The sequence below is a fragment of the Bactrocera latifrons genome, unplaced genomic scaffold (assembly GCF_001853355.1).
Source record: "Bactrocera latifrons isolate USDA-ARS-PBARC rearing strain unplaced genomic scaffold, ASM185335v1 scaffold_172, whole genome shotgun sequence".
NCBI classification, from domain to species: domain Eukaryota; kingdom Metazoa; phylum Arthropoda; class Insecta; order Diptera; family Tephritidae; genus Bactrocera; species Bactrocera latifrons.
Genome location: NW_017535208.1, coordinates 652829 through 675535, shown reverse-complemented (window position 1 = coordinate 675535; position 22707 = coordinate 652829). Strand labels below are relative to the sequence as shown.

The following is a 22707-nucleotide window of genomic DNA, read 5'->3' as shown; positions in this document are numbered from 1 at the left end:
TTTCTCTTTAGCTGGAGGCGCAACTTCTCCATTCATTTTTATTAAAAATTATAATAAATCTTTATAATTTAAACAGTAGGTAATTTAAAAATTTTTTAAAACTAATCGTCCTCAACAACTTAAAGGCGAAATATGTCTTTATGTAGTATGACAACCCACCAACTTATTGCCTTATCATTTCTAAATTGATGAGATTTTTGTGAGTTCATGAAAATAATTTTTACCTGTTTCACTTCCACTGATAACTTGTACTGATTTGGCGGCTTCATTGTGTAAGCTTTCAGGCGAACCCATTTTGAAATACAAAGGTAGATTTTCATTAAGTAGACTTTAGATATAGATTTCCCCAGCGGGCAGGAGATAGAGTTTATTTGCGGTAAGTTATGTCTATCGTTAGAGCAGACTAAAATCCTAAATGTACTATGCCGATCATTTGGCTTGCCTCGAAATTTAACTTGTCAGAAATAGTGCTATAATACTCAGCTTGAACTTATATTATAGACTTTGAATGAGATTCTTTCTAGTGAAAAGACATTTGAAGTTCAAGCGATAAGTGTCACCAGTCATTGAGTTTGATGGGTGCTCAAGTGGTAGTAGCAAAAGCTGCAAGATCTAACCGGAGGTTGAAATCTGACCACGGGAAGCAGTCAGCTATTGGAGTTCACTACAATCTGCTCATTGGGTTTGCCCCTTTGGAGAGATTTGTGGTAGCTCTAGTTCAGAGCTAAAGATATGGTAGAATTGAAAATTCAGTTTAGTGAGGAGTGGCACTGCGGCCGGGTGCCGAGAGGCTTAAGTTTGAAACCAAACAATACTTGCAAAAAGAATGTATTATTGGGTTCGCTGATCAAGGCATTGTTTTGACTGTATGTGCTTTTAAGCGCCGAGGGATAGGGCCGTCGTCAGCAGGTAGTCATGTAAAGCACAACGACTGTTGCAGATCTAGATATCTAACATATCATTTTTATTAAAATCTTAAAGTGTTCTGCATAATTGTTTGACTATTTTCGGTAAAGAGCCTGAGAGTGAGGTTCAAATAATGCTTGATCATGACTGAATAAATAAATTACTAACAAGCCAATCCAAATATAAGAAGTGCAAATATCAAAAACCAAGAGTGCATTCAAGATTTTCATGAATAAACTCGTAATAAGCACACTTGCAATCATCACAATTTGCCCAAATATCCAAGACAATAAAAAATGTCGTTTTATAGAGCTGTCTAATCATATAATTGTTTAAATTCAGCAAAATACTGTAAGTCAATTTCAATGCGTCGACTTACTATTTTATTGAATTTGTCATGATTTGTTCATATTGTCATTGCAGGGGCATCTTTTGTCCACGAAAAATATTGGCAAATTATACGCTTAACGCTTATACATTATAAGCAGTTACGACAATTTACCGTAATGACGTACAACTACAACGATCACTAGCAACAATAATATCAATATCATTGTCCATAATACAATTAAACTAACGCTCATAATCTTGCAATGAACATAGAGGTATAGATGTATGCACTATAAATGGTTGTAATTACATTGGTGCATAAGTACGCAATGACATGATTTTCAACTATTAAATTGATAGCTTTTACGAATGTACTGTCGATTTCACCTAAGATGCTCACATCGGAACACTGCAGTGTAATATGTATGTATGCATATATATTTATATATATATAATATATATCAATGCATAACGCTGGTGCATTCACACAAACGCTTAAATATAGGCACACACATTTATGACTTTATTATTTAGTACACTCTATTCTCCACGGATTGGGAGCATAAGTTTAAGTCGGTCGTTCACTTCCTGCTACAATCTTATATAGGTACATACTCGTCTGTATGTATGTTTGTGTAACAACTTCACAGATGCTGTAGATTTTTAATGATCTTATTTTATTAGCCCTCGTTATATTGCACATTTGTACGCGCATGCGTACATAATTGTACATAAATATTGTATATATGTATATATGTGAATGTACGGAAGATGTAATGGTAAGCAGTTATACTATATATGTAAGTGCCTATTGCCATCTCAAGCCCTAAACAGATGCTATATAAAAGAAGCGGCTACTAGCCCAATAACTTAATTACCGTGAGAGTGTGTGTTAATTGAATATATTTATACTGAGCATTGTTATTTTAGTGAAAAAATGAAAGATCGGTAGCATCAAAGCTTACTTAATTACATACTTTTCTGAGGATCGAACATTACACAATACAATCTAGGAATTGGTATTGAAATATACACATAAATATATATATATAAGTACCACACTAGAAATAATAATGAAAAAGTTTGCAGCACTTCCATGAAAATGTGCCGCTAAAATATTGAATCCATATGTTTTGTAGACGGCCTTTCAGAAGACAGGTGTATAAATTTCATAATTGTCAGACAATTGATTCATATAGCATTTTAATCATGATAGTAAAGTCAATTTTGTCGAAATTAATGACACCTTCAAGATATCAAAGAAACTTGTTGGAAATATAACTCATACATATTTCGATGTGTGAAAGCTCTCTCCAAGTCGGAAGTCAATGAAACGCATCCACATCTAGCATTTACTTCGGATACCGCCTCCAGCGATCTTTTCCTTTCTTCAAATATCCCGCGAATATTTATTATACGAGGTGTGTTCAAAAAGTATCGCGAATTTTGTGTTTTTTCAAAAATCATTTATTTATTCATGAATATCTATTTTGTCCCCTTCAAAGTAATCCCCATGAGATATTATACACTTGTGCCAACGGGTTTTCCAATCTTCGAAGCACTTCAAAAAATAATTTTTTTTTTTCTTCTTCAGCTCCTTCGTCGATACCGTCTTTATCTCGTCAAGAGAAGCATAACGTCGTCCTTTCATGGGCTTCTTCAGTTTAGCGAACAAGAAAAAGTCACAGGGGGCCAGATCTGGGGAATATGGTGGCTGCGGTATCATTAGTGTGTTGCTTTTGGCCAAAAAGTCGCGCACAAGCAACGACGTGTGAGCAGGGGCGTTATCGTGGTGCAAAAGCTAATTTTTGTCACATCTTCTCGGCCTTCGGAGAACATTTTGTACCACCGGTAAACGTTGCTTCGGTCCAAGGTAGCTTCTCCGTATGACACAGTCAATATTCGGAAAGCATCCGCGCACTTAATTTCGTTTTTCACACAAAATTTGATATAGGTTCTTTGATCCATTTTTTTGAATAGATAAAAATCGAAGATGATCCAAAACGCGTGCAAGCAGCTGTCAACAATTAAATTAACATCCAAAATGCCAAGCTTATCGGCATAAGTGAGAGACATGAGTACCAACATATATTCGAATATATGTAACGCGCGAAAATTCAAAATTCGCGATACTTTTATTCGTATATCTATGTATATAGATTTTCTGTCTTGCAATAAATTGCTTACTAAATAGACCAGGGGCGGATCCACGGGGGGGTAACTGAGGGAGAGTTCACATTCACCCTTCCCGGAATCGTTCAGGAACTTGCAAAAATAAGTCAATGGAAGAATAGAACGATTGTAGTAAAAGCATCGAATCTGGTACTGTGCAACTTCAAGTTTATTGTTGCAATTTTCTGTCTCAGTAATGTTTTGTTACTGACGCAGCCATTTAGTGTGATTCTCCAGAACTAATCAATCGACCTTTCAAAAGCATCAAAATTCATAACAACATTGTTTGCAACACTGAACACGCGAATAATGCGTCCTGATCATCACTTTAATACATTTTTTTTCCAATTGCTACACAGATGGCTCAAAATTAGATGTTGAAGTGAAAAAGCCCAGAACATGTAATCATCAGTGTCATCGAAACAATCACCCATCTCAAAGCTGTGAAGACTTTTACACGGTTTCTGCATACATTCCACTCATTGACACAGTCATGCAAGATTTAAAAAACGCGGTTTCCGATGAAGTTCTTGAAAGTTTCAATTTGAGTCAGCTGTTACCAAAATTTAACCTAAATTTGGAAGAAAATGATTTTACTGTAATCACTGAATGCCTAGTTAGTCGTTTTAGGAAAATCTTGCCCGGAAACAAAGAACTGCAAAACACCAAGCTCAAAGCAGAAATAACACCTTTTCAACAACAATGGAAAAAGAAAATGACTACGAGAACACAAATGCTTTTTGCTCTGAACGATCCTTTTTTTCTTTGCGGCGAATCAAGACTTGGCTCAGAACAACGATGTTCCAAAAAAGATTGAAAGGCTTAGAACTCCTCAACATAAACTGGGACATTACTGTGGAACCAGAAGAAATAATAGAAAGATTTAGTAAAATGAGCAAAAAAAAAGTTTAAAGTTAAACACTTCTCAAATCAATTCCAAAACCATAAAGTTCTCACCCCAAATTCTACTCTGAATCCGCCCCTGAAATAGACGTATGTATAAAGAGAAATAATACCACCTTATTTCTCTGGTGGGGGGGACTGGGCAATTTTTCCAAACACTAACAATTTAAAAGAATATGGATTAACAAAATAATTTAATTTTATAATATTTATTTATGTAAGTTTAACGAGCTATACGATATTATTAAATAGAATAGAAATAGAAAGTGGTTATAACTTTGTTGATACTTGGTCCGAAATCACATCCAAGATCGGGTACTTTCTTTTCCCTCTGTCTAGGATTGATTTTTTCTATTTCTGTCAAATATCAACAAATTCTCAATAATCACTTTACGTCTCATAACATTATTAATATATTACTAATAAGACATCCAATTAAATATTTGTAAGTAATACACAAAAATATATAAAAACCACCATAATCTCGCCACTAAAATAAATCAAACACAAAAACTCCCTGTCACGAACTTTCAATCACCTTTTGTTTACACAAATATTTAGGGTTGAGCCTTGTAAACACAAAATACCAAATTAACAACAACCAAAATGAGAGTGTGCTCTATTGTTGAAGTTTGTGGACAGATCCTCCACCTTCGCCGTCAGCATTGTATTCCATCAGACGTGCATTTTTTCTATTTTTTTTTCTGTTTATAAATATATGTATGTGTTTGCGTTCCTCCTGCATTTGCAGTGAAACGAAAATCGATTAACTGTGCGTGTCCGCTGTTGCATGTATAAAAACTTTATAAATTTCTGTATAATACAGTAACTCACAAAAGTATTCGGAAATTTTATTTCAGGAAAGAAATTGCTTGCAACTCTTATAAAAGCCCTATTTTTAATAAATTATATTGTTTAATTACAGTAATGTAGTTTTAACTTTTACACTTCAACGTCGGTACAAATACGGTGGATTCATATTCACGAAAGTATTTGTAAAAAGTTTATTTACATAAACTAAAAATAATTTACTTCAATTAATATCTGGTAGTATATCCATTCATCTTTATAATTTCTTTTAATCTCTTTAGCATTGAAAATACTAATAATTTTTTTATTCGCTGCGTTGAAATTTCTCCACATTCTTTGATAATTGCTTTTTGTAGGCCAGTTTTTGATGTTATATTGTGTTTGCGGAAAGCACGTTCCATATCTGTCAACAACTGCTCAATCCAATTAAGATTCGGGGAGTGAGGCCCTTCCTTGGCATATCGGAATACACTTTTCACCAAACTTTGCTGTCAGACTCAGGTTCAAATATGTTGCACTTGGTTTCGTTACTAAGAATTACTTTCGACCAAAACTTGATACCATGATTTACGTACGTTTTCGCGAACTCCAGACGCAATTTTCTATATTCTATTTCAATCATTTATAAACGGCCCTATTCGTGGAGTTCACCAATTTTACCCAGCATACTAAGGCTTTGATTAATGAAGCTCGGCCTACCTGATCGCTGTCCCAACTTTAGCGCATTTATCTTCAAAATGCTGCGTATGGTTGAAATGCCTTTATTAGGAAATTTTGATATCTCCCGCACCGTTTTACATATTTCACAAACAAAGACAAAATAATCGGTCTCTATAAATTTTCAGACTGAACATACTTCTAAATTGCTATTGACAGCTTTTAACGCCAACAATAAACACGGGACTCTTGCAAGGACTGCTAAAAACTAAATTTCCGAATAATTTTCTTTTGTTGGTCAAGTTTAAACTTAAAGTAGTTGAAATTCATATTTTTGTTCAAAATAAGTAGTCGTGTTAAACGTGATCTATTAGGTCGAATATTATCCAACAATACTGGTTCTTAAGATGGGTGATGGTGTCGCGAATAGTGCGCTCAGTAGGGCGATTATGTTGACCATAAGTTGAGAAAAGCACGCGAAACACATTCTTTACAGAATGTGAATTTTCATAATAAAGCTGAACGATTTGTAAATGTTGTTCAGACGTAAGTATTTCCATGATGTCAAACAATACTGAACAAATATAACACGACTGTTATGACTATACTCACACGTGATCTTTCAAAACAAGGCTATTGAAAAAAGTACCATTACTTGGATCACCCGATATATCATTTTCCACGAAAATAACTTTGCTAATCTAAATTACTTTAAATCTTCTTGATTTTTGTTATATGTTGACACTCAAATATATTAATAAACTACGAGTATGTTGCATCTAACCATGCATATAAAAAACGAGTGGATCCGGCCACGCGTTGCTGTGGTATACATTTTATACTATTATTCATAGTAGCCATAGAGGCGAAAACGTTTTGTCGGTATAAGCATCCAAGGAATTGTACTTGAGATTAAATTTTGAATATGTTCATACAAATAAATTTCATTGGAAAAATAATGAATTTAAGGCTGCTTTCTCAATGTCTGATTACCACCCTTCTGTCCAGTCAGTAGAGATGTCCGCTTAATAGATTGTACTTAATAAACATCAACAATGTGAATAGTTTATGGAGATGTTCGCTTAACAGGGCGTCCATTTGATAGAGAATTTGAATTGTTTTTACTATCCTATCTCCTAAGTTGGTTCCAACAACGTGACACGTACTTTTTATACTCTATATAAAGAAGATACATTAAAATAATGACAGAAATGAGAAAATTAAAAATAATCTAAACATTAGTTTTTATTATAAAATATTCATCCGTGTATTGTGTATTGCAAAACAAATACGAAAAATGTAAATTCTAATATGAAAACGGATTACCCTAAAGTACATCTAATATGTGCAATTTCGTATACAAATGTTTGCATATAAAAGTTCATGGTATTTACAACATCAAAGCTAAAGGCGACATACAAATACACTCCCCTTTTGCAAAGATATAGCTTTCATACGACATCATTTTACATTTAATAGGCGATGCTTTGTAAATACAAATATGCAAAAGTATGGTATATGTAGGTATGTGTGTGAAAGATTGTGTGTGGTAAGAGTGTAATAAAATTAAGCAGAGTGAGCGACATTAGCGAGGGTATTCTGTAATTCAGCGAAAAAAGGTCTACGGCACTTTGTAAAAGTCATCATTAACTATGCATGTAAGTATATTATTACATAGATATAGATTCTTATTATATAATTCGGGAAAAAAATTCCGGTGATCCAAGTAGAGGTACTTTTTCAAAAGCCTTTCTTTTGACAGATCAATTGTGGGAGTCGTGTCAAGTTATCACGTTATTTTTTTTCGGTATAGATACCCATCTTGAGGCTGAGCATTTAATATTGGATAGTATTCGATCGAAAAGACCACGCTCTGCACCCAGTAAAAAAAGTATAGCAGCCGTAGCTGAGACTATACACGAAGACCGTCGAGAGTCGATTCGGCGACGTTCGCAGCAACTCAGATTGATGTATGGAACCATTTCACGTCGAGATCGACGTTGAGCGCAAAAAATACAGGTTGTGTAAAAACTAAAGCAGCTCGACCTTCTCAAACGACATCCCTATTCCAAGAAGATCCGACGTTTTCGAGCCAAATTTTGTTTAGCGATGAGGCTATGTATGTAAATAAGCGAAATTGTCGCATATAGGACGAAGAGCAACCTGAAGAGATTAAAGAGCTGGCATTTTATTCAGAAAAACGGTTTAGTGTGGTTTGTGGGCCGGTAGAAACATCGGTTCATATTTCTTCAATAATTATGCCGGTGAGAACTGAACTGAAATTGAAGCTCGTGATCTCGGCAACTTTTTTCAACAAGACTTTATGGAGAGAACACTGCGGTGAACAGATAATTTCACGTTTTTGGGTCGGTCGATTGGTCATCAAGATTGTATAATATCGCACCACTAGACTTCTTCCTGTGTATATATAGTATGTAAAGTCTTAAGTTTAGGCAGGCAATCCTGCGATCTATTTAGGCCTTGGAATAATGAACGAGTCATCGAGACCTAGACAATTGAAAGAGATAATCCTCAAAAAATTAATGCCAAAGACTGTTCTTTTGAATCATAAAAAATATTCCACATTATATTTGAAACTTCTGTAATTCTTTTTTTTTTTAAGTAAGGAACCTCGAAATGGATCATCCTTTATTATCTCGGTATTTTCAATGACAAGCATAATTGAACAAGGCCTGTTTGCAAAACTTTTGGATGGTCTATGGATAACAAAGTTTCCGACCGATACTTCTGTTTTTAATAATGGAGTGTTCTCGTGCTCTTGCATGTTTTAGTATTACGAATTTTTCTTTTTGTTCATTCGACAGCTTGATCAAGCAAATCACAATTTGTAGATCACTGATGAAACAAGCAAATTGCTTTTATGTTCTCACGCATCTTCATCAATTCAGACAATGCTCCATCTTAATTCTTTTTGTACTCGTAATAAATATGCAATTGAAGGTTGTTTCATAATATTATATTTGTCATTGTTTGATAGTTCAAAAATTTATTACCAATCGATTATTCACCAAGTACGAAACGGTTAGTCCATCGACAATTGGCGTTACGTCTAAAAGTATTAGAATTTCTATAGAATTACTTTCTTGCATTTGAAACGAAATCGATACTCATAGGCAAAACTGGAAAATTAATGGAAAATATTAATTTAATATGCCACGGAAGTTGCTCGCCGCTTGCCACGTTGCAAGTGTCGAATGTATACATACTCGTGTTGTGCAGCGAAAGTAGTATTATGGCGTATTGTACTAAAGAAAACGTGGGAGCATTTGTTGCTGGAATAAGTTTAATCGAGCCAAGCCGACGCTGGTGGCAATCCGCAAATGCGCCGCTGACAAGCCCGTACAACCAGTCAGCCGGCTGAGTGAACAGGCGGTAGGCACATTCACTGCAGCGCGAACAAGCAGTGAAGTGAATACACAGGCGAGCGGTGATATTTGTGTATACGCAAAGTGTAAGTCAATCGCTGCCGCAGCTAGTCAACGAACTTACGGTTTGAACTAGTGACTGACTGTCTGTTCGCGCAACGTAGGCACACCATTTGATTCTTTCAAGTAGCTATAAACATTTACTGCACATTTACAGTATTGCGATGTGTAATAGCATACACATATATGTATATATGTAACATTAGGAATAGCAATTCGCCACTTCTCCGCTCAATACATTTATGCTCCTCTATTTTGTCAAAAATTTTAATTCGTAACAACAAAATTATTAAAATCAAGTCAATACACGGCATATGTCTTAAAGGTGTTATAATATCACTTTCTCATTATGTGATCTATACTATGTGATTTATACTATTTGTTTGTTCGATTGTGTACAGCTGTTATTTTCTAACTGGCGCCAATATATGGTTTTAATGTTCAAATGCTTTATGGGAGCAGACTTCAATTGAATGTATCTGATACAACAGTTATACATAATTGCCAGGAAGCTTGTAACACCCAGAAACCGTACAAAATATATACGCTTGTCTTTCTGAAGTACATAAAGTGCATTCGTCGATTTTTACAAGGAATTCAGAATATTGGAAAAGGCTTTCAGTGATATTTGTTTGAATCGAGCAAGTGTATTTGATCGGTGCAATTTATTCAATGAGGGTCAAGAACGCGTTGACAACGAACCACGTAGAGGACGGCCATCAACATCATCTGACGATCAACACGTCAATAAAATGAAGGAATTGGTCTTGGCTCCCACGTCGCTATTGACATTCATAACTTCGTAGTCGTGGATAATTTCATCTATCTTGGAACCAACATTAGCACCAACAACAATGTCAGCATCGAAATCGAACGCGAAATAACTCTTGCCAACGGCGCTACTTTGAACTGAGTTGGCAATTGAGTTGGCTCTCTACGAACAAAGACCTAACTCTACAAGTATCTCATCAATCCCGTCTTGCTATATGGCACGGAGGCTTGGACAATGACATCATCTGGTGAGTCGACCTTAGGAGTGTTCGAGAGAAAAGTTGAAGGTTTTGATTCAGTTCACCACGATGGAAGTAGAGGAGAAGAAAGACTTACACTACGTTGGAGAGATCAGGTGGAGAAGGACCTGGCTGCACTTGGTAGCTCGAATTATCGGCAAATAGCGAAAAGAAGAAACGGCTGGTACTGTATTAAAGTAATAACAAAATATAATTTAGGTTTGCAACACAATATTAATTTTCAATGATAACTTTCAAAGAATAATATGTTAGCCAAGGAAATAGTTAGGAAATAAGTTAAAAATATTTTCCACAACACTGTACATAGGTACGTTCAAGCATTCGCCTATGCATTTTATTGCTGTAATTAACCTGCAGATTGCTGTACGTCTGTTTTCAGTGTTTGTGATTGTTCTCAGTTTTGTTGTGTTTCATGCTTTATTGGCTGAATTTGTTAGGCGTGAACTACGGTGTTATTTGCATTATTTCTCAGTTTCTATTATTTCACAAAACTATATGTACATATAAATGCATACGAGTGAATGTTTTATGTACGTAGGACTGTTGTTGGTTTTCCTCTTTTACATTTCCGTGCCTTGCAACAAGGGTCAGATGCGGGCAAACCCTTACGAGTAGTCGCAAATTTCTAACAAATGTGTGTTAAATCAAATAAATTCTTCAGAAGATTTCAAAAATACATACGTCACGTCCCGTTCATAGATCTTACTATAGAAAATCTATGACTTATATCAGTTTCACGAATACGTCGGATTGCAATAGGCAACCGACATACAAGGTGCTTTCCAAAGTAAACAGGACTATTTGAATCTAGCGCCTCCTAGTGGCGCCATCGATATATTAACTGGTGCGTTAGAATCTGCTTTATCTTTATCGATTGTCCAGTAAGAATTTCATGACATTTTATCGATTGAAGTTATTGTGTTTTAAGTGTCGAACTTCGAACAAAGTACAAACATTAAATTTTTGTTTTAAAATTGGTAAAACTTTTACCAAAACGTTTCAATTGATACACAAAAATACGTTAAGGATACTTAACGCAAGAATTTGAAGCAGCTGGCCATTGCTATAAAAAGCTAGCGTAAATAAAGTATTATTTACTAACGGGCGATCCAATCAGAGGTAATTTTTCATTAGCCTTTTTTTGACAGATCACGGGTGAGTCGTGTCAATCCTCAAAGTGTTCTATGTTGTTGGGCATTTCATCCTGGAAAGACTTGTGCCTGAAAAACGTTTAAAAATCGTTCAACTTTGCTACGAAAATTCACGGTCTGTAGAGAGTGTGTGTCACGCGCTCCGCTCAATTATGGTCAACATTATCCGTCTATCATTATTGAATAATATAGACCACGTCCTGCATGCAGTGAAAAAAATATAACAGGCAGCGAAAGCTGAGAGTGTACACAAGTAAAATCGATCGGCGCCGTTCGCATCAACTCGGACTGACATATAGAACAACTTGGCGCATTTTGCGTCGAGACCTTAAATTGAAAGCATACAAAATACAGCTTGTACAAGAACCGAAGCCGCTCGATCTGCCCAAGCCACATCGCTTCGATCTATGGGCTCTTGAAAAGTTCTTAGTGATATTCTACATATAGACTTTTTCCTGTGGGAATATGTTAAGTCTAAAGTCTTTGCGGATGATCGTGCTTCGATTCAGGTTTTGGAGCAAAAGATCACCCGTGTCATTCGCCAGTTATTAGTCGAAGCGCTCGAAAGAGTCATCGAAAATTCAACTCAATGGATAGATCATCTGAGACGTAGCCGCGGCCATTATTCGAAAGAGATAATTTCAAAAAATAAATGCCAAGGAATCTTCTTTCGAATGATTATAAACTTTCTCCCTAAAATTTGAAGTTTAAGTGTTTTTTCTTTAAATAGATTGCCCTTTATAATTAAACTATTTTAAAGTATTGCGGATATTTCGAAATGCTTCACAGCACTTTGTTAAAAGTTGTCACTGACAGCGCCTGAAATTAGTTCTTCGTTACTTGATATTAATTATATTCACGGTACAAATTAGTGGTCAACTGTTTTTATGTAAAATGTCGCTTTACTACATCAATTTCTCAAACCACAAATATTCACCCCCGGTATGTACGTCATCTTCACTGAATGCATTCCAAAATTTATTTTCACTCTGTAAACTGTTTAATTGAATCAAATGCCATAACTGCATCTCGTAATTGATTCACTTAATTTAATTCATTGCTATTAGACTTCGCAAACGCTCCCACTACCGTTTCTTGTATATAGAAAGAATACTAAGTTCTATAGTTTCTAACGGCGGTCACCATACAAATGTACAATATGTGATGACCACTCTATGAATTGAATTTAGGTTAGATTATTGGTTAAATTTGTAAATATAGAACGCATTTCAACTTTTAATTCTTCTATTTTGTGAAAAAATTATGCTAGGTATAAAGTAATTAAAGCCTACAATTGTACGCAGCATGCAATTATTTTTAGAAGTTGTCACTTCTAATTTGAAATTGTATTTGCTTTTATTTTGCACTCAAATTGTAAACAACGTTCGTTAAAGTTCATTTTTGAAAGTCTCAATGCACTCGATATTCCCAAGAACTAGGAAGTATATTTGTGTTCCGTGAATCTACTCGCACTATAAATATATTATATATGTATGTACCGTTTGTACAGAAATACTTCAATACTTAAGGCGCGAATGTTTAGGGCAACGCTTGAAATGTTGTGTGCAGTTTATTTTCTTTTGATTATCGCGAACGCGAAGTACACGATGAACTCTGGGCAATTTTTTCAATTGCTTGCAAATTCGAAATTGTTTCGCCAACCATAATAGCGAAGCCTACATTTAGGGTGTTTGGATGGGAAAGAACAATTTGTATTTAGCTTTAATAAATTGTGGTCTTATTAGTAAATCTTTTCATACTTATAGAAGTAACAATAAGAACTTTCGTAATGATCAGTGTAAAGTCAGATTTATGCTTCAAGTCATGTGAAATATTATATTGTTTTCACAATTGAAAAGCACTGATTTTTATTAAAACACAAACAGTATTCTAGTTTAGATATTTGAAGAAATCGATTTTTAAAACTCTATTTATTTTCCGGAAAGCAAATCCGGATCCGGAAGAATAAATCTTTGGTTTAACGTCAATCTCGCTTCATGGACGTTTGAGGAAACGCACCAACACCACCCTAAGCCAAGGTGTCGAGGTACCCCAGCTGGTGACTAAATTAATGAAATAAAATTAGTATGAAATAAAAACAATAAACATCAACTACAAACACCTTGACGACTAACACTCTGACAGTGACAACGATATCGACAACAGATACCAGGACCCCTAACCGAAACCCGACGAAGATATCTTCCTCGCCTCCAGCCACGAGATATCTACAGAACACAGACACAGTTTGAACTATATAGCTGACCACGACCGGAACTTTTCAAGGCTGAACTTCAAAAACCATTAGTCGGATTAACATTATTAAAGCCGTGAAATACATGGAACCCTTAATTAAAACCCGGAAAATCTAAAATTTCGGAGATCTTAAAAAAGGAGTGCAAGACTAGAACAACATAGATTCGAACTGATTTAACGACATATCAAAATCTGAACACATATGCTAGACTTTTCATGGTAAGAAATCAATTCCACGTTTCATCACGCTAATTACTTGAGACCTGTCAACGAACTACTTGAGACTGTCATGAAACACATGATATATCTTGTATGGCTTGTGTCTAGTATGGCTCTTTCTTGATGTTCCCAACATATAGTACAAATTGTAATTTTGCCGAGGGAAGTATCATGTAAAGCTTAAAATATGTATACTCTCGACAAAAATTTTATAATTTTGTTATACCGTTCTTCTTCCAACGGTTGCTTACAATAACTAAATAATCGAGATGTGTAGCAAGATATATAAATGAAACTAAACAGGCTTGTTGGCTTTACCGAATAAGGAATATATTTAAGTATGCATACTCGTATCTCGAAACATTTCACACACCTTGTGATTGTTCGACTACGCCCGAACTTCGCCTTTCCTTACTTGCTATTACTGTTATTTTTTCAAAGGAAGTCTGGTGGCTCATACCACTTTTTATAGTACCAACCCCGGCATACATATGTACATTGATAAAATCGAATTATGTGAAATTGATAAATTACAAATTTATTGAACATAAGAACAAATTAATATACAATGTGTAAAAAATATACAAAAAACGTACCCACTGTTTCACACTCTACAAGTTATGCTGCTTTGACGTGTTCGCACAAAGTCCCATTTATCTAATTTCCGTCTTGTTGGCTTTTTTGATATTTTTGAATATTTTGCGGTCAAGTTAGTTGCAGAGTTATGCGCCTGCTCCGATCCAATTCAAGCAAATATTTCACTTGTGCGCTGTTCTCAGCTGTGATTAATGCGTCAAGCGACAACTAAAAATACAAGTATCAGCACTTGAATAATGCTTGTGGTTTTTGCAATGAATTTAAATTTGTGTGACAACAAAATACTCTTTGCTGATAATGTCAACAATAACAATTATGCATGTATTTGGCAAAAATTTATGCATGAACTACTTTTGCTTGCGTTTTCGCAATGCGTTCAGTTTTCAGTTTTTTTGTTATTTTATTGTATTGCATCTCATCAACCTTATTGTGGTGGGAACTGCTGAACATGATGTGGAACATCTCGCAATATGTATACAAACATATGCATGTATACATTTTTACATAGGTATGAAGTTGACAACACCTTGAGTATAAGACTTTTCGCGTTACAAAAACAAAGTAACAAACTCAAAATGTGAACAATGCTTACTACGGATCAAGTATCTGATCCAAATTGTTCAATTATTTTAATACTTATCTTTAATATCACCTTCAAAATAGGCTTCTGAGTCAAAGCTTTCATACCAATAATTAATCCAATTTTACATACGCTTGTAATAGTCTCAGCTGGGATTTCTTTCAGTGCGACTAATCTTGGTTTTTATGTTACGGCTCATTTTGGAGTGCCATTTCTATCATCAGATACTTTGTCTAGCATTTTTTTACGTACTCTACTCAACGTCGTTTTTGCAAAAGATTCATGTCTTTCCTTGTGAGTCCAGCGTTAACACGCTCTTACCCATAACATTAATATAAATGTATTCAATGGATCCATAAGATCCTCTGCCATTTCTCCGATCATTAACAGAGGTGGACGTGGCATGGGGCAAGTTTTCGATAACTTCGAAACCTTCACTGAATCTTTTGTAGCTATTCGATATATAATATACTATTTACAGAATAATAACCTAAATAAGGTTCGTGATTATTAAGTATTGGGTCTAATCATTGAATCCGCTTTGATCGAACAACTTGCTGACTTGGTCGAAACAAATTACGTTGAAGTCATTGAAACCGTATAGAAAACAAAATTAATGAAGAAGTTGAACTCGCTTACCTCGATAAAATACATTCCGTGGCTGATAGATGGCGCTAATGTCGAAATTCTTGAAACCGCAAAATCGAGAATTTTTGTCGTAAAACTATCCGTTGACGAGTGAGTAGTGGAAATTAAAAAAGGGCATTTTTTAATATTTATGTGAAAGAATTTCTAAGGACGCCCTTAATTATGTTTAAATGTGTATTTTAGAGACAAGACACAAGTACACCAAAAAAAATCAAATGGAAGTACATATGTATTTAATATATTTTCATAAAGTTGAAAGATGGTACGAAAAAATTATATTATCGTTTCATTTACACGATTGGTCAAACAAAGATCTACCTTATATTGAACTAGACATGTATATCGCCAAACATAATGCATGCTGAAATGATAAATGTGCCCTAATAATTATCCGGTGACATTTTGTGAGTTTGATAGATAGCGCTGACACACGAGATTATTATCGGTAAAACAGGTGATTCATATTTTATCGACTGCCTTAACAGGCCGAAATTTAAGCATAAACTAATGACGAACTCCAAATAAAGTTCATGTAGACATAGACTAAAGAAATATATGGGAATAGAGCAAAGTGAGCCAACACATTTTTTGATAACCAATTTCGGATTAGTAATTTATAATAAATATAAATAAAAATAAGAAGAAACGTTAGATTCAGCTTAAAATAAAATTAATCATTTCGCGGTTTTTGGAGAGCCCAATTGTCAATTGTTTCAAGTCAGCGAATTTTAAAATTTCTCTTCAGTTTTTTAGATATCCGAATTCAATTTAATAGTTATGAGCAAAAACGTAGGGCTTTTGTCGAAATATCTTTTTCTAGGATTGTATGACTGAGTACGTGAAGTGCATTTGGCGATAAGTGAACATATTCAACAAAGAAGTTCCATTTAATTTTGTAAGCAGAATAAATTTCTGATGCCGAAACGAAGAATGTTGGAAAAGGCCTTCGGAATTGGAATTGGTACTTGAGAGTCGATGATTAACAGTCAGACATCTTACAGGCATCGTTGTAATATTCGAAGAATCAATGAAAACCATTTCGAAAGATCATTTTGGCCTTAAATAATGTGAAAGCGTGACTAATTTCAAACTCACTCAATTTAAGAAAAAGCGTCGCGTTAACGAGTCTTGGATCAAAGTTAATTATAGATACTGGAATCCACATATTTAGTAACTAGGGCCTTGAACAGTTTTGGTTGAATTTTGGAAATTTTTGGTCATAAAGTGGCAAACTTTAAAGTAATTATTAGTGCAAAGTTGTATGTCGTTATATTAATTACTTTTTGATTTGTACACTGGAAAGTGAAAGATTCAAATGGAATTTAAAAATTTGCTTTATGTGAAGTAGGATTGGTTGTAGTCCGATTTGAATATGAGAAGAAAGTAACGTACCAAATTTTGTCCAAATCGTTCAGATGGATTCGGAGATATGTGAATGCGCCCAAAATTTAAAAATCCAACTTTTACCCCAGCTCCCACAAAGCCTTCTCATACCATCTTGGAAGTAAATTCTTACGTCTCTTGCGTATTTAGTTATTGACACTTTTAGTAGTTTTTCACCGCACCGATATATGGGGTATGATCGGGTTTATCGTCCGATTTAAATTTTACACTGTTGGTATTAGTTATTGTACTATTTGAGCTGGGTAAAATTGGTTGTTGTAGCTTTATTGGCTTAGATAATATGTACGTTAAACTTATTAGACGACGGGGCCATGCCCCTCACTTACTTCAGTTACAGCTTGCACAGACGGACGGATCTTGTGATCCTGATGATTTATATATACTATACATAACCCTCTATCTGTCTTGATTAGTTCTAGATGCAATGTACAGGTTGCAAGTGTATAAAAAGAGGCTGGAATTATGGGCCGAAAACTGTTGGTTTTTGTACCACCTTAATTTACCGTCGCATACTGCATTGCTTCTTCGTGAGTTTTTCGCCAAATATTCAACCACCTTATTCGCCTCAGGCTATTCAGCAAACTCAAGCACCCGCTCCGGGGAAACCGTTTTGAGTTAATTGAATCGCTACGGGTATTAAAGGCTACATATTTCGGAAATTGACTTTAATAGTTGTTTCGAGGGTTAAAAAAACTAAAACAAGTGTATTGTGGCCAAGGGGAATTATTTTAAGTTGTATGATATAGATTTTAAGGAATAAATTAAGAATTTATTTCATATGTCTCCCATAAAAACGATTATTCGGGTATTGTATTTTCCAGTTGACTGCCTTTATTTAAAAATCTAAGAACACGTATTTCTGCAGAACTTTTCTCTAAAACATACTTAACAATAACAGTAAAAGAAAAGTGGACAACTATATCACATAATTCCACCAACATTCATTCGAATTTTCCGTGTGACTTTTTCTTATTTCCAAAACAAGGAATAGTCGTTTTACAAGCATAAAAGTCTATCGCAAAAGTCAAGTTTGAAAAGTATTTCGACGATTAAAAGAAGCGCTCATAAGTGCTCAATTAGGAGCTATTTTGAAGGCGAAAAAATTAAGCTAAACAAATGAATTCACTTTTTTTTCGAAAAACGAAAAGTACAGTTATACCCCACGAGTTAAAATGGTTGTGCCTTGAGTTAATCAATGATTTTTGGACAAAAAAGAGCTATCAATTCTACAAACGTCGCAAGTATTACTTATTTACATAAGTTATCTTGAAATTCACTGCAAAAGTTATTAATGTAGGTTACATATTACGTACGTATTTTAATGACTGAAATTTTAAATAAGCTAAGTTCGTTGACAAGAGCTAATAGTCTAGCCAAAGATGTCTACGTAATCATAATTTAATCTAATGTTAATTCAAATACACCGTCCTTCAGAGTAGAAGTTAATAACCTACTCACTATAGCACTTGGGTACACTTTTCAATTTAAAAATAAAATAAAAATCTGATAACTGGAACAAATATTATTCACCACACTAATAACCATAAATGCACGATGGCGCAAAACTCATACATATTTAAAAAATATAAATTTACTAAAATATACTATGTGCTACATATGTAGTAATAGTAGGTGTAATGTATATTATGAAAGTCGTTATAAAGCTTGACTATTCTTCTTTACGCTCCAAAGCGTCGTCTTCGCCTTGCCGCTTAATTGTACTAACTTACACTTTTTCTTTTATTTATTTCTTTAATTTGTTTTCCTTTCTTTCTGCACACATAAAAGATAGGAAAATGTTACTTTACAGATACACAGCGCTTGCTCGTAGATATGCATATTTATATATACACGTAAATTGAACTGGCCTTTTGTATATACAGTATGTAAATTTGGTTGTATTAATAACTGGCTTTGAGAATGAGATTCAAGTTAAGATGCTACTCTAAAAGTGCTGACAGCAAGTAATACGTTAATATGTCTGTACATGTTTTTATGTGTATACGTAGACATAACAACAAATAATAATAAAAAAAAAATAACAGCGTGACTGAATAAGTAAGGCGCACGGAGCCAGCGAACACATCTCATCTCAAATTCATTGTCACCTTTTCAGTCTATTTAAATATGTATATCCATACATATGCATTTTATATTTTATACCACATACTAATATACATATGTATATCCCTTCAGCCTTTGAGTGACGCTAGAAATCAATATATCAATTGTTTGGCTAATCTGTCTATATATTTCATAGTTTAAAGTCATTTTATCTAAATATGAATTTAAGTGCATTAGAATGGACTGAAAACTCTTTGGAAATAGTCGACGACATTGCCAAGAATGGTGTACTGCTAACATCGGAAACGTGATCAACATTAGAAAATCCATGCACTGTCCATACGAAGATCTCGACAGAAGCATGGTAAAGAAAATCAAAATCCAATGGAACGAGGTACCTGGTCCCCACGGTATGATACACTGGAGGAGGTACGATAGTGAGGCCGCAGAGCCTGTTTAAATTCGTGTCAAGCGCAGGCATCCTAATAGATAACTCTTGGACTTAGCAACTTAACTCTATCTGGTATCGCAAAGTACCAAACTTTTCTATGCGTGGTTTATTAGCCTACCAGATTAACCTAGCCTAAACTATACAATTTTATTTATTTTATTATTTAGAAAACATTTGCTAATTTATTGTAAAAATAAAGAATTCTCTTACAAAATTTAATAATATTTAATTTTGTGTAAGATAAAATTAAACTCGATTTGCGAAAAACCTGTTGCCAAATGATGCTTCAGAAAGCCTGTTTTTGCTAAGATGCTCAAACACAAATAGTGCGAATTTTTTATTAGCTTATTCACAAACAAAAACACCTGCTTATAATCCCACCACCCGAACTGATACTTATTTTTGATGTAAGTTTGCATGTATGTTTTTCTAACACATCATTGAAGAATAAGGTTAAGCTCGTATTTTCTTCCTTTATTTACTTGTACACATATTTTTTTAATTGTTTGGCAATTATATGTCATTTTGTTAAACCGGGCTTTTTGTTTGCTTTTTTCGCTTTTATTCTTTTAATCTTTTATGGCACTTTGGGGTTTGAAATTTTGTATTCAACATCCGACCACCATCCATGAAACTATGTAACATAATATTGTTGTGTTAAAATCCGAATATTTGTCATTGACGTACTTGCCAGCACTTGCGCCGATTAATCGAAATGCCGTATTTGATACTAGCAAGAAAAATTGCCTAAGCTACTCTTTGAAATGTGTAACGTGTTGGCAACCCTGAAAAAAAAACAAATCAACAGCTAAGGAGGCGGCTTAGTAAAAATTCATTATTGAACAATATTTCAAACATCATTGAACAAAATTTCGAAAGCTTGGCGGCCGTAGTTCGAAAACTGTATAGAAAATATGGTCGGAATAGTATTTGAATTTCGTCAACAATGAAGATTAAGTGAAATAGCAGCAATTTTAAATCTTGCATTAATTTTGGGACACTCTGTATTACATACATACATATATTTCTATATCAATATTTTAAAATACCTAAATAATTATTAATTCAAATACTACTGTCAACAGTGATATGACGTCTTTGCGACCCCGAAGATTTTTAGCCTTACCGCATGAATGCCAATTGGACAATGTCCAGTAGGAGCACCTACGATTGCCATAAGACGGACACTAAGAGCCAGTAGTTTAGAAGATCTCTTGTGTTCTATTCTAAGCCAAAAATATATTGTAGTCCCACAAGTGCGCATCTTTAACTAACGCCGGCTAAGCGCTCGCGTAATCCATTAACTAAAACGCAAGATGGTAATGGATGTCCGACTCGTTTCCATTCCGATGAGGCTGAGACAAATGGTGCCCGTTTGGCTAACTTATCGGCTTTGCAGTTATCAGCGATTCCGCTATGACCCAGCAGCCAAACGACGAGCCTTGAGCGCACAGTTAGTGAGCTCTGGGCTAGTACTACCGCTTTGGCGTCGGAGTGATTGCTGGAATGCCACTTCTGGCTGGAAGCACTACAGTATTCCGAAAGCTTAAAGCTAAGGAGAGCTACTTGCAGAAAACCCCCCCTTCAACCTTCTCTCCTTGCTGCAACCCATCCGTGGAAAAGATCAGCTAAACCACTTCGATTCGCCAAGCTGGATACCAAATTTTGTACAAAACATAGCGGTCAATCTGCGAGTATCTAGTATTGAAATACGGGGAGAATATTTATTTGCGGGTCAATATTTCCCTTAGCCTCTATTATGTATTGGTCAATCTGTGAGATTTCTATATGTACATAGTTTAAAGGGCATATTTTCTGATAATGGTATATCGTAACTTCAAAACTGGATAAAAACGGACCAAAATATTACCTAGCCCCCATATACATTAAAACTAGAAGAAAATTCATAAGAATCAAATTTAGGACATCCATTTGGCTTTATATCGTATATAGCGGTAAATATGTAAGATATCTTTCGAGAACTAAGTGGAAGTTAAATATTGTATATACCATATTTTAGTGCTGAAAATGTGTGACATTGATCAGCATATTGTTGTTTTCTGCAAAGACCCCATTTATTACAGTTAGCTTTTATTGAGTTTATATCACATATGTACATAAAGAGATAACATTTCAGTTAATTAGGTTGAATTGTTTCGCAACATTGTTTAATATAAAGTTTTGAATATTTTCAAATTGCGAGAGTTTAGCGCTTCCTTAACTTTTTTTTTTAATTTTACAAGTGCTTTTGTTTAGAAATATATTTTTGTAGTTATAAATTGTTTTAACTTCTAAGCTAATTGAGATATAAACAATATTATCCTTTAAGCTGAATCAAACTGGATACAATGTGCTAAATTTTAATAAAATCAGTTCAATGGTTTAGAAGCTCAACCCGGCAAACAACATGGCACGTAATTTGTATATATAGTTATATGTATATTTAATTATCATCTAAATAAAGATTTTTGTCAATACGATAACGAAGTTATTGTAATTGGCTAATTATATGCTCACCAGCGTCATTTCACAGTAAGACCATTTAAATTTATCACGGTTACTTTCAAAAAGTTTGTTATAAGCTGCACTTTTAATTATACTTTCTCTGACACCATAGCCACAAAGTTAGTATGTTATATTATTTTTATACATTTGTGACCTTCTGCTGTTAGCGACATTCCCATTCGTTATTTCCCTTTTTAGATTTGCCTTAACTCATTTTTGATGTGCAAAATTAGCTTTTTGTTGTGGTAAGCAGAAATATGTTATGTTTTTCACTTTTTGGAAGGCAAACAAAAAAGAGACGCGCACAAAATACAAGGACCGACATATGTATGTACATATGTATATTTAATATTGTATAATATTCATGTATTAGCAGTGGAACTTCAACCATCGAAATAATATGGATAATATTAGTAGTGGAGGATGGAGTCATGTGTAGAAGTTCACGCAAGTGAGGAAAGTTTTCTGATCGCCATTCACGTGGGAGTGGCCAGAAACGATTCTTTTACATATGACTCAAGCAGCTCACGACTTCCGGTCTTTGACCAAGTATCCTCTGGGTAGCCTAAGAACATCC

At 34.6% G+C, this 22707-nt stretch overlaps 1 protein-coding gene across 8 annotated transcripts in view; it reads right to left on the bottom strand.

Annotated features, from left to right (window-relative positions):
- The window catches only part of LOC108966993, a 47178-nt gene that overhangs the window by 13752 nt on the left and 10719 nt on the right, over positions 1-22707 (bottom strand). Inside the window, exon 3 of one of the 8 annotated variants that reach the window (XM_018930183.1) lies at positions 14478-14685. The exons of the other annotated variants lie outside the window; for them this stretch is intronic. The gene's annotated coding sequence lies outside the window, so the exon portion shown is untranslated. The remainder of the gene's footprint in view (positions 1-14477; positions 14686-22707) is intronic. 8 annotated transcript variants of the gene reach the window in all.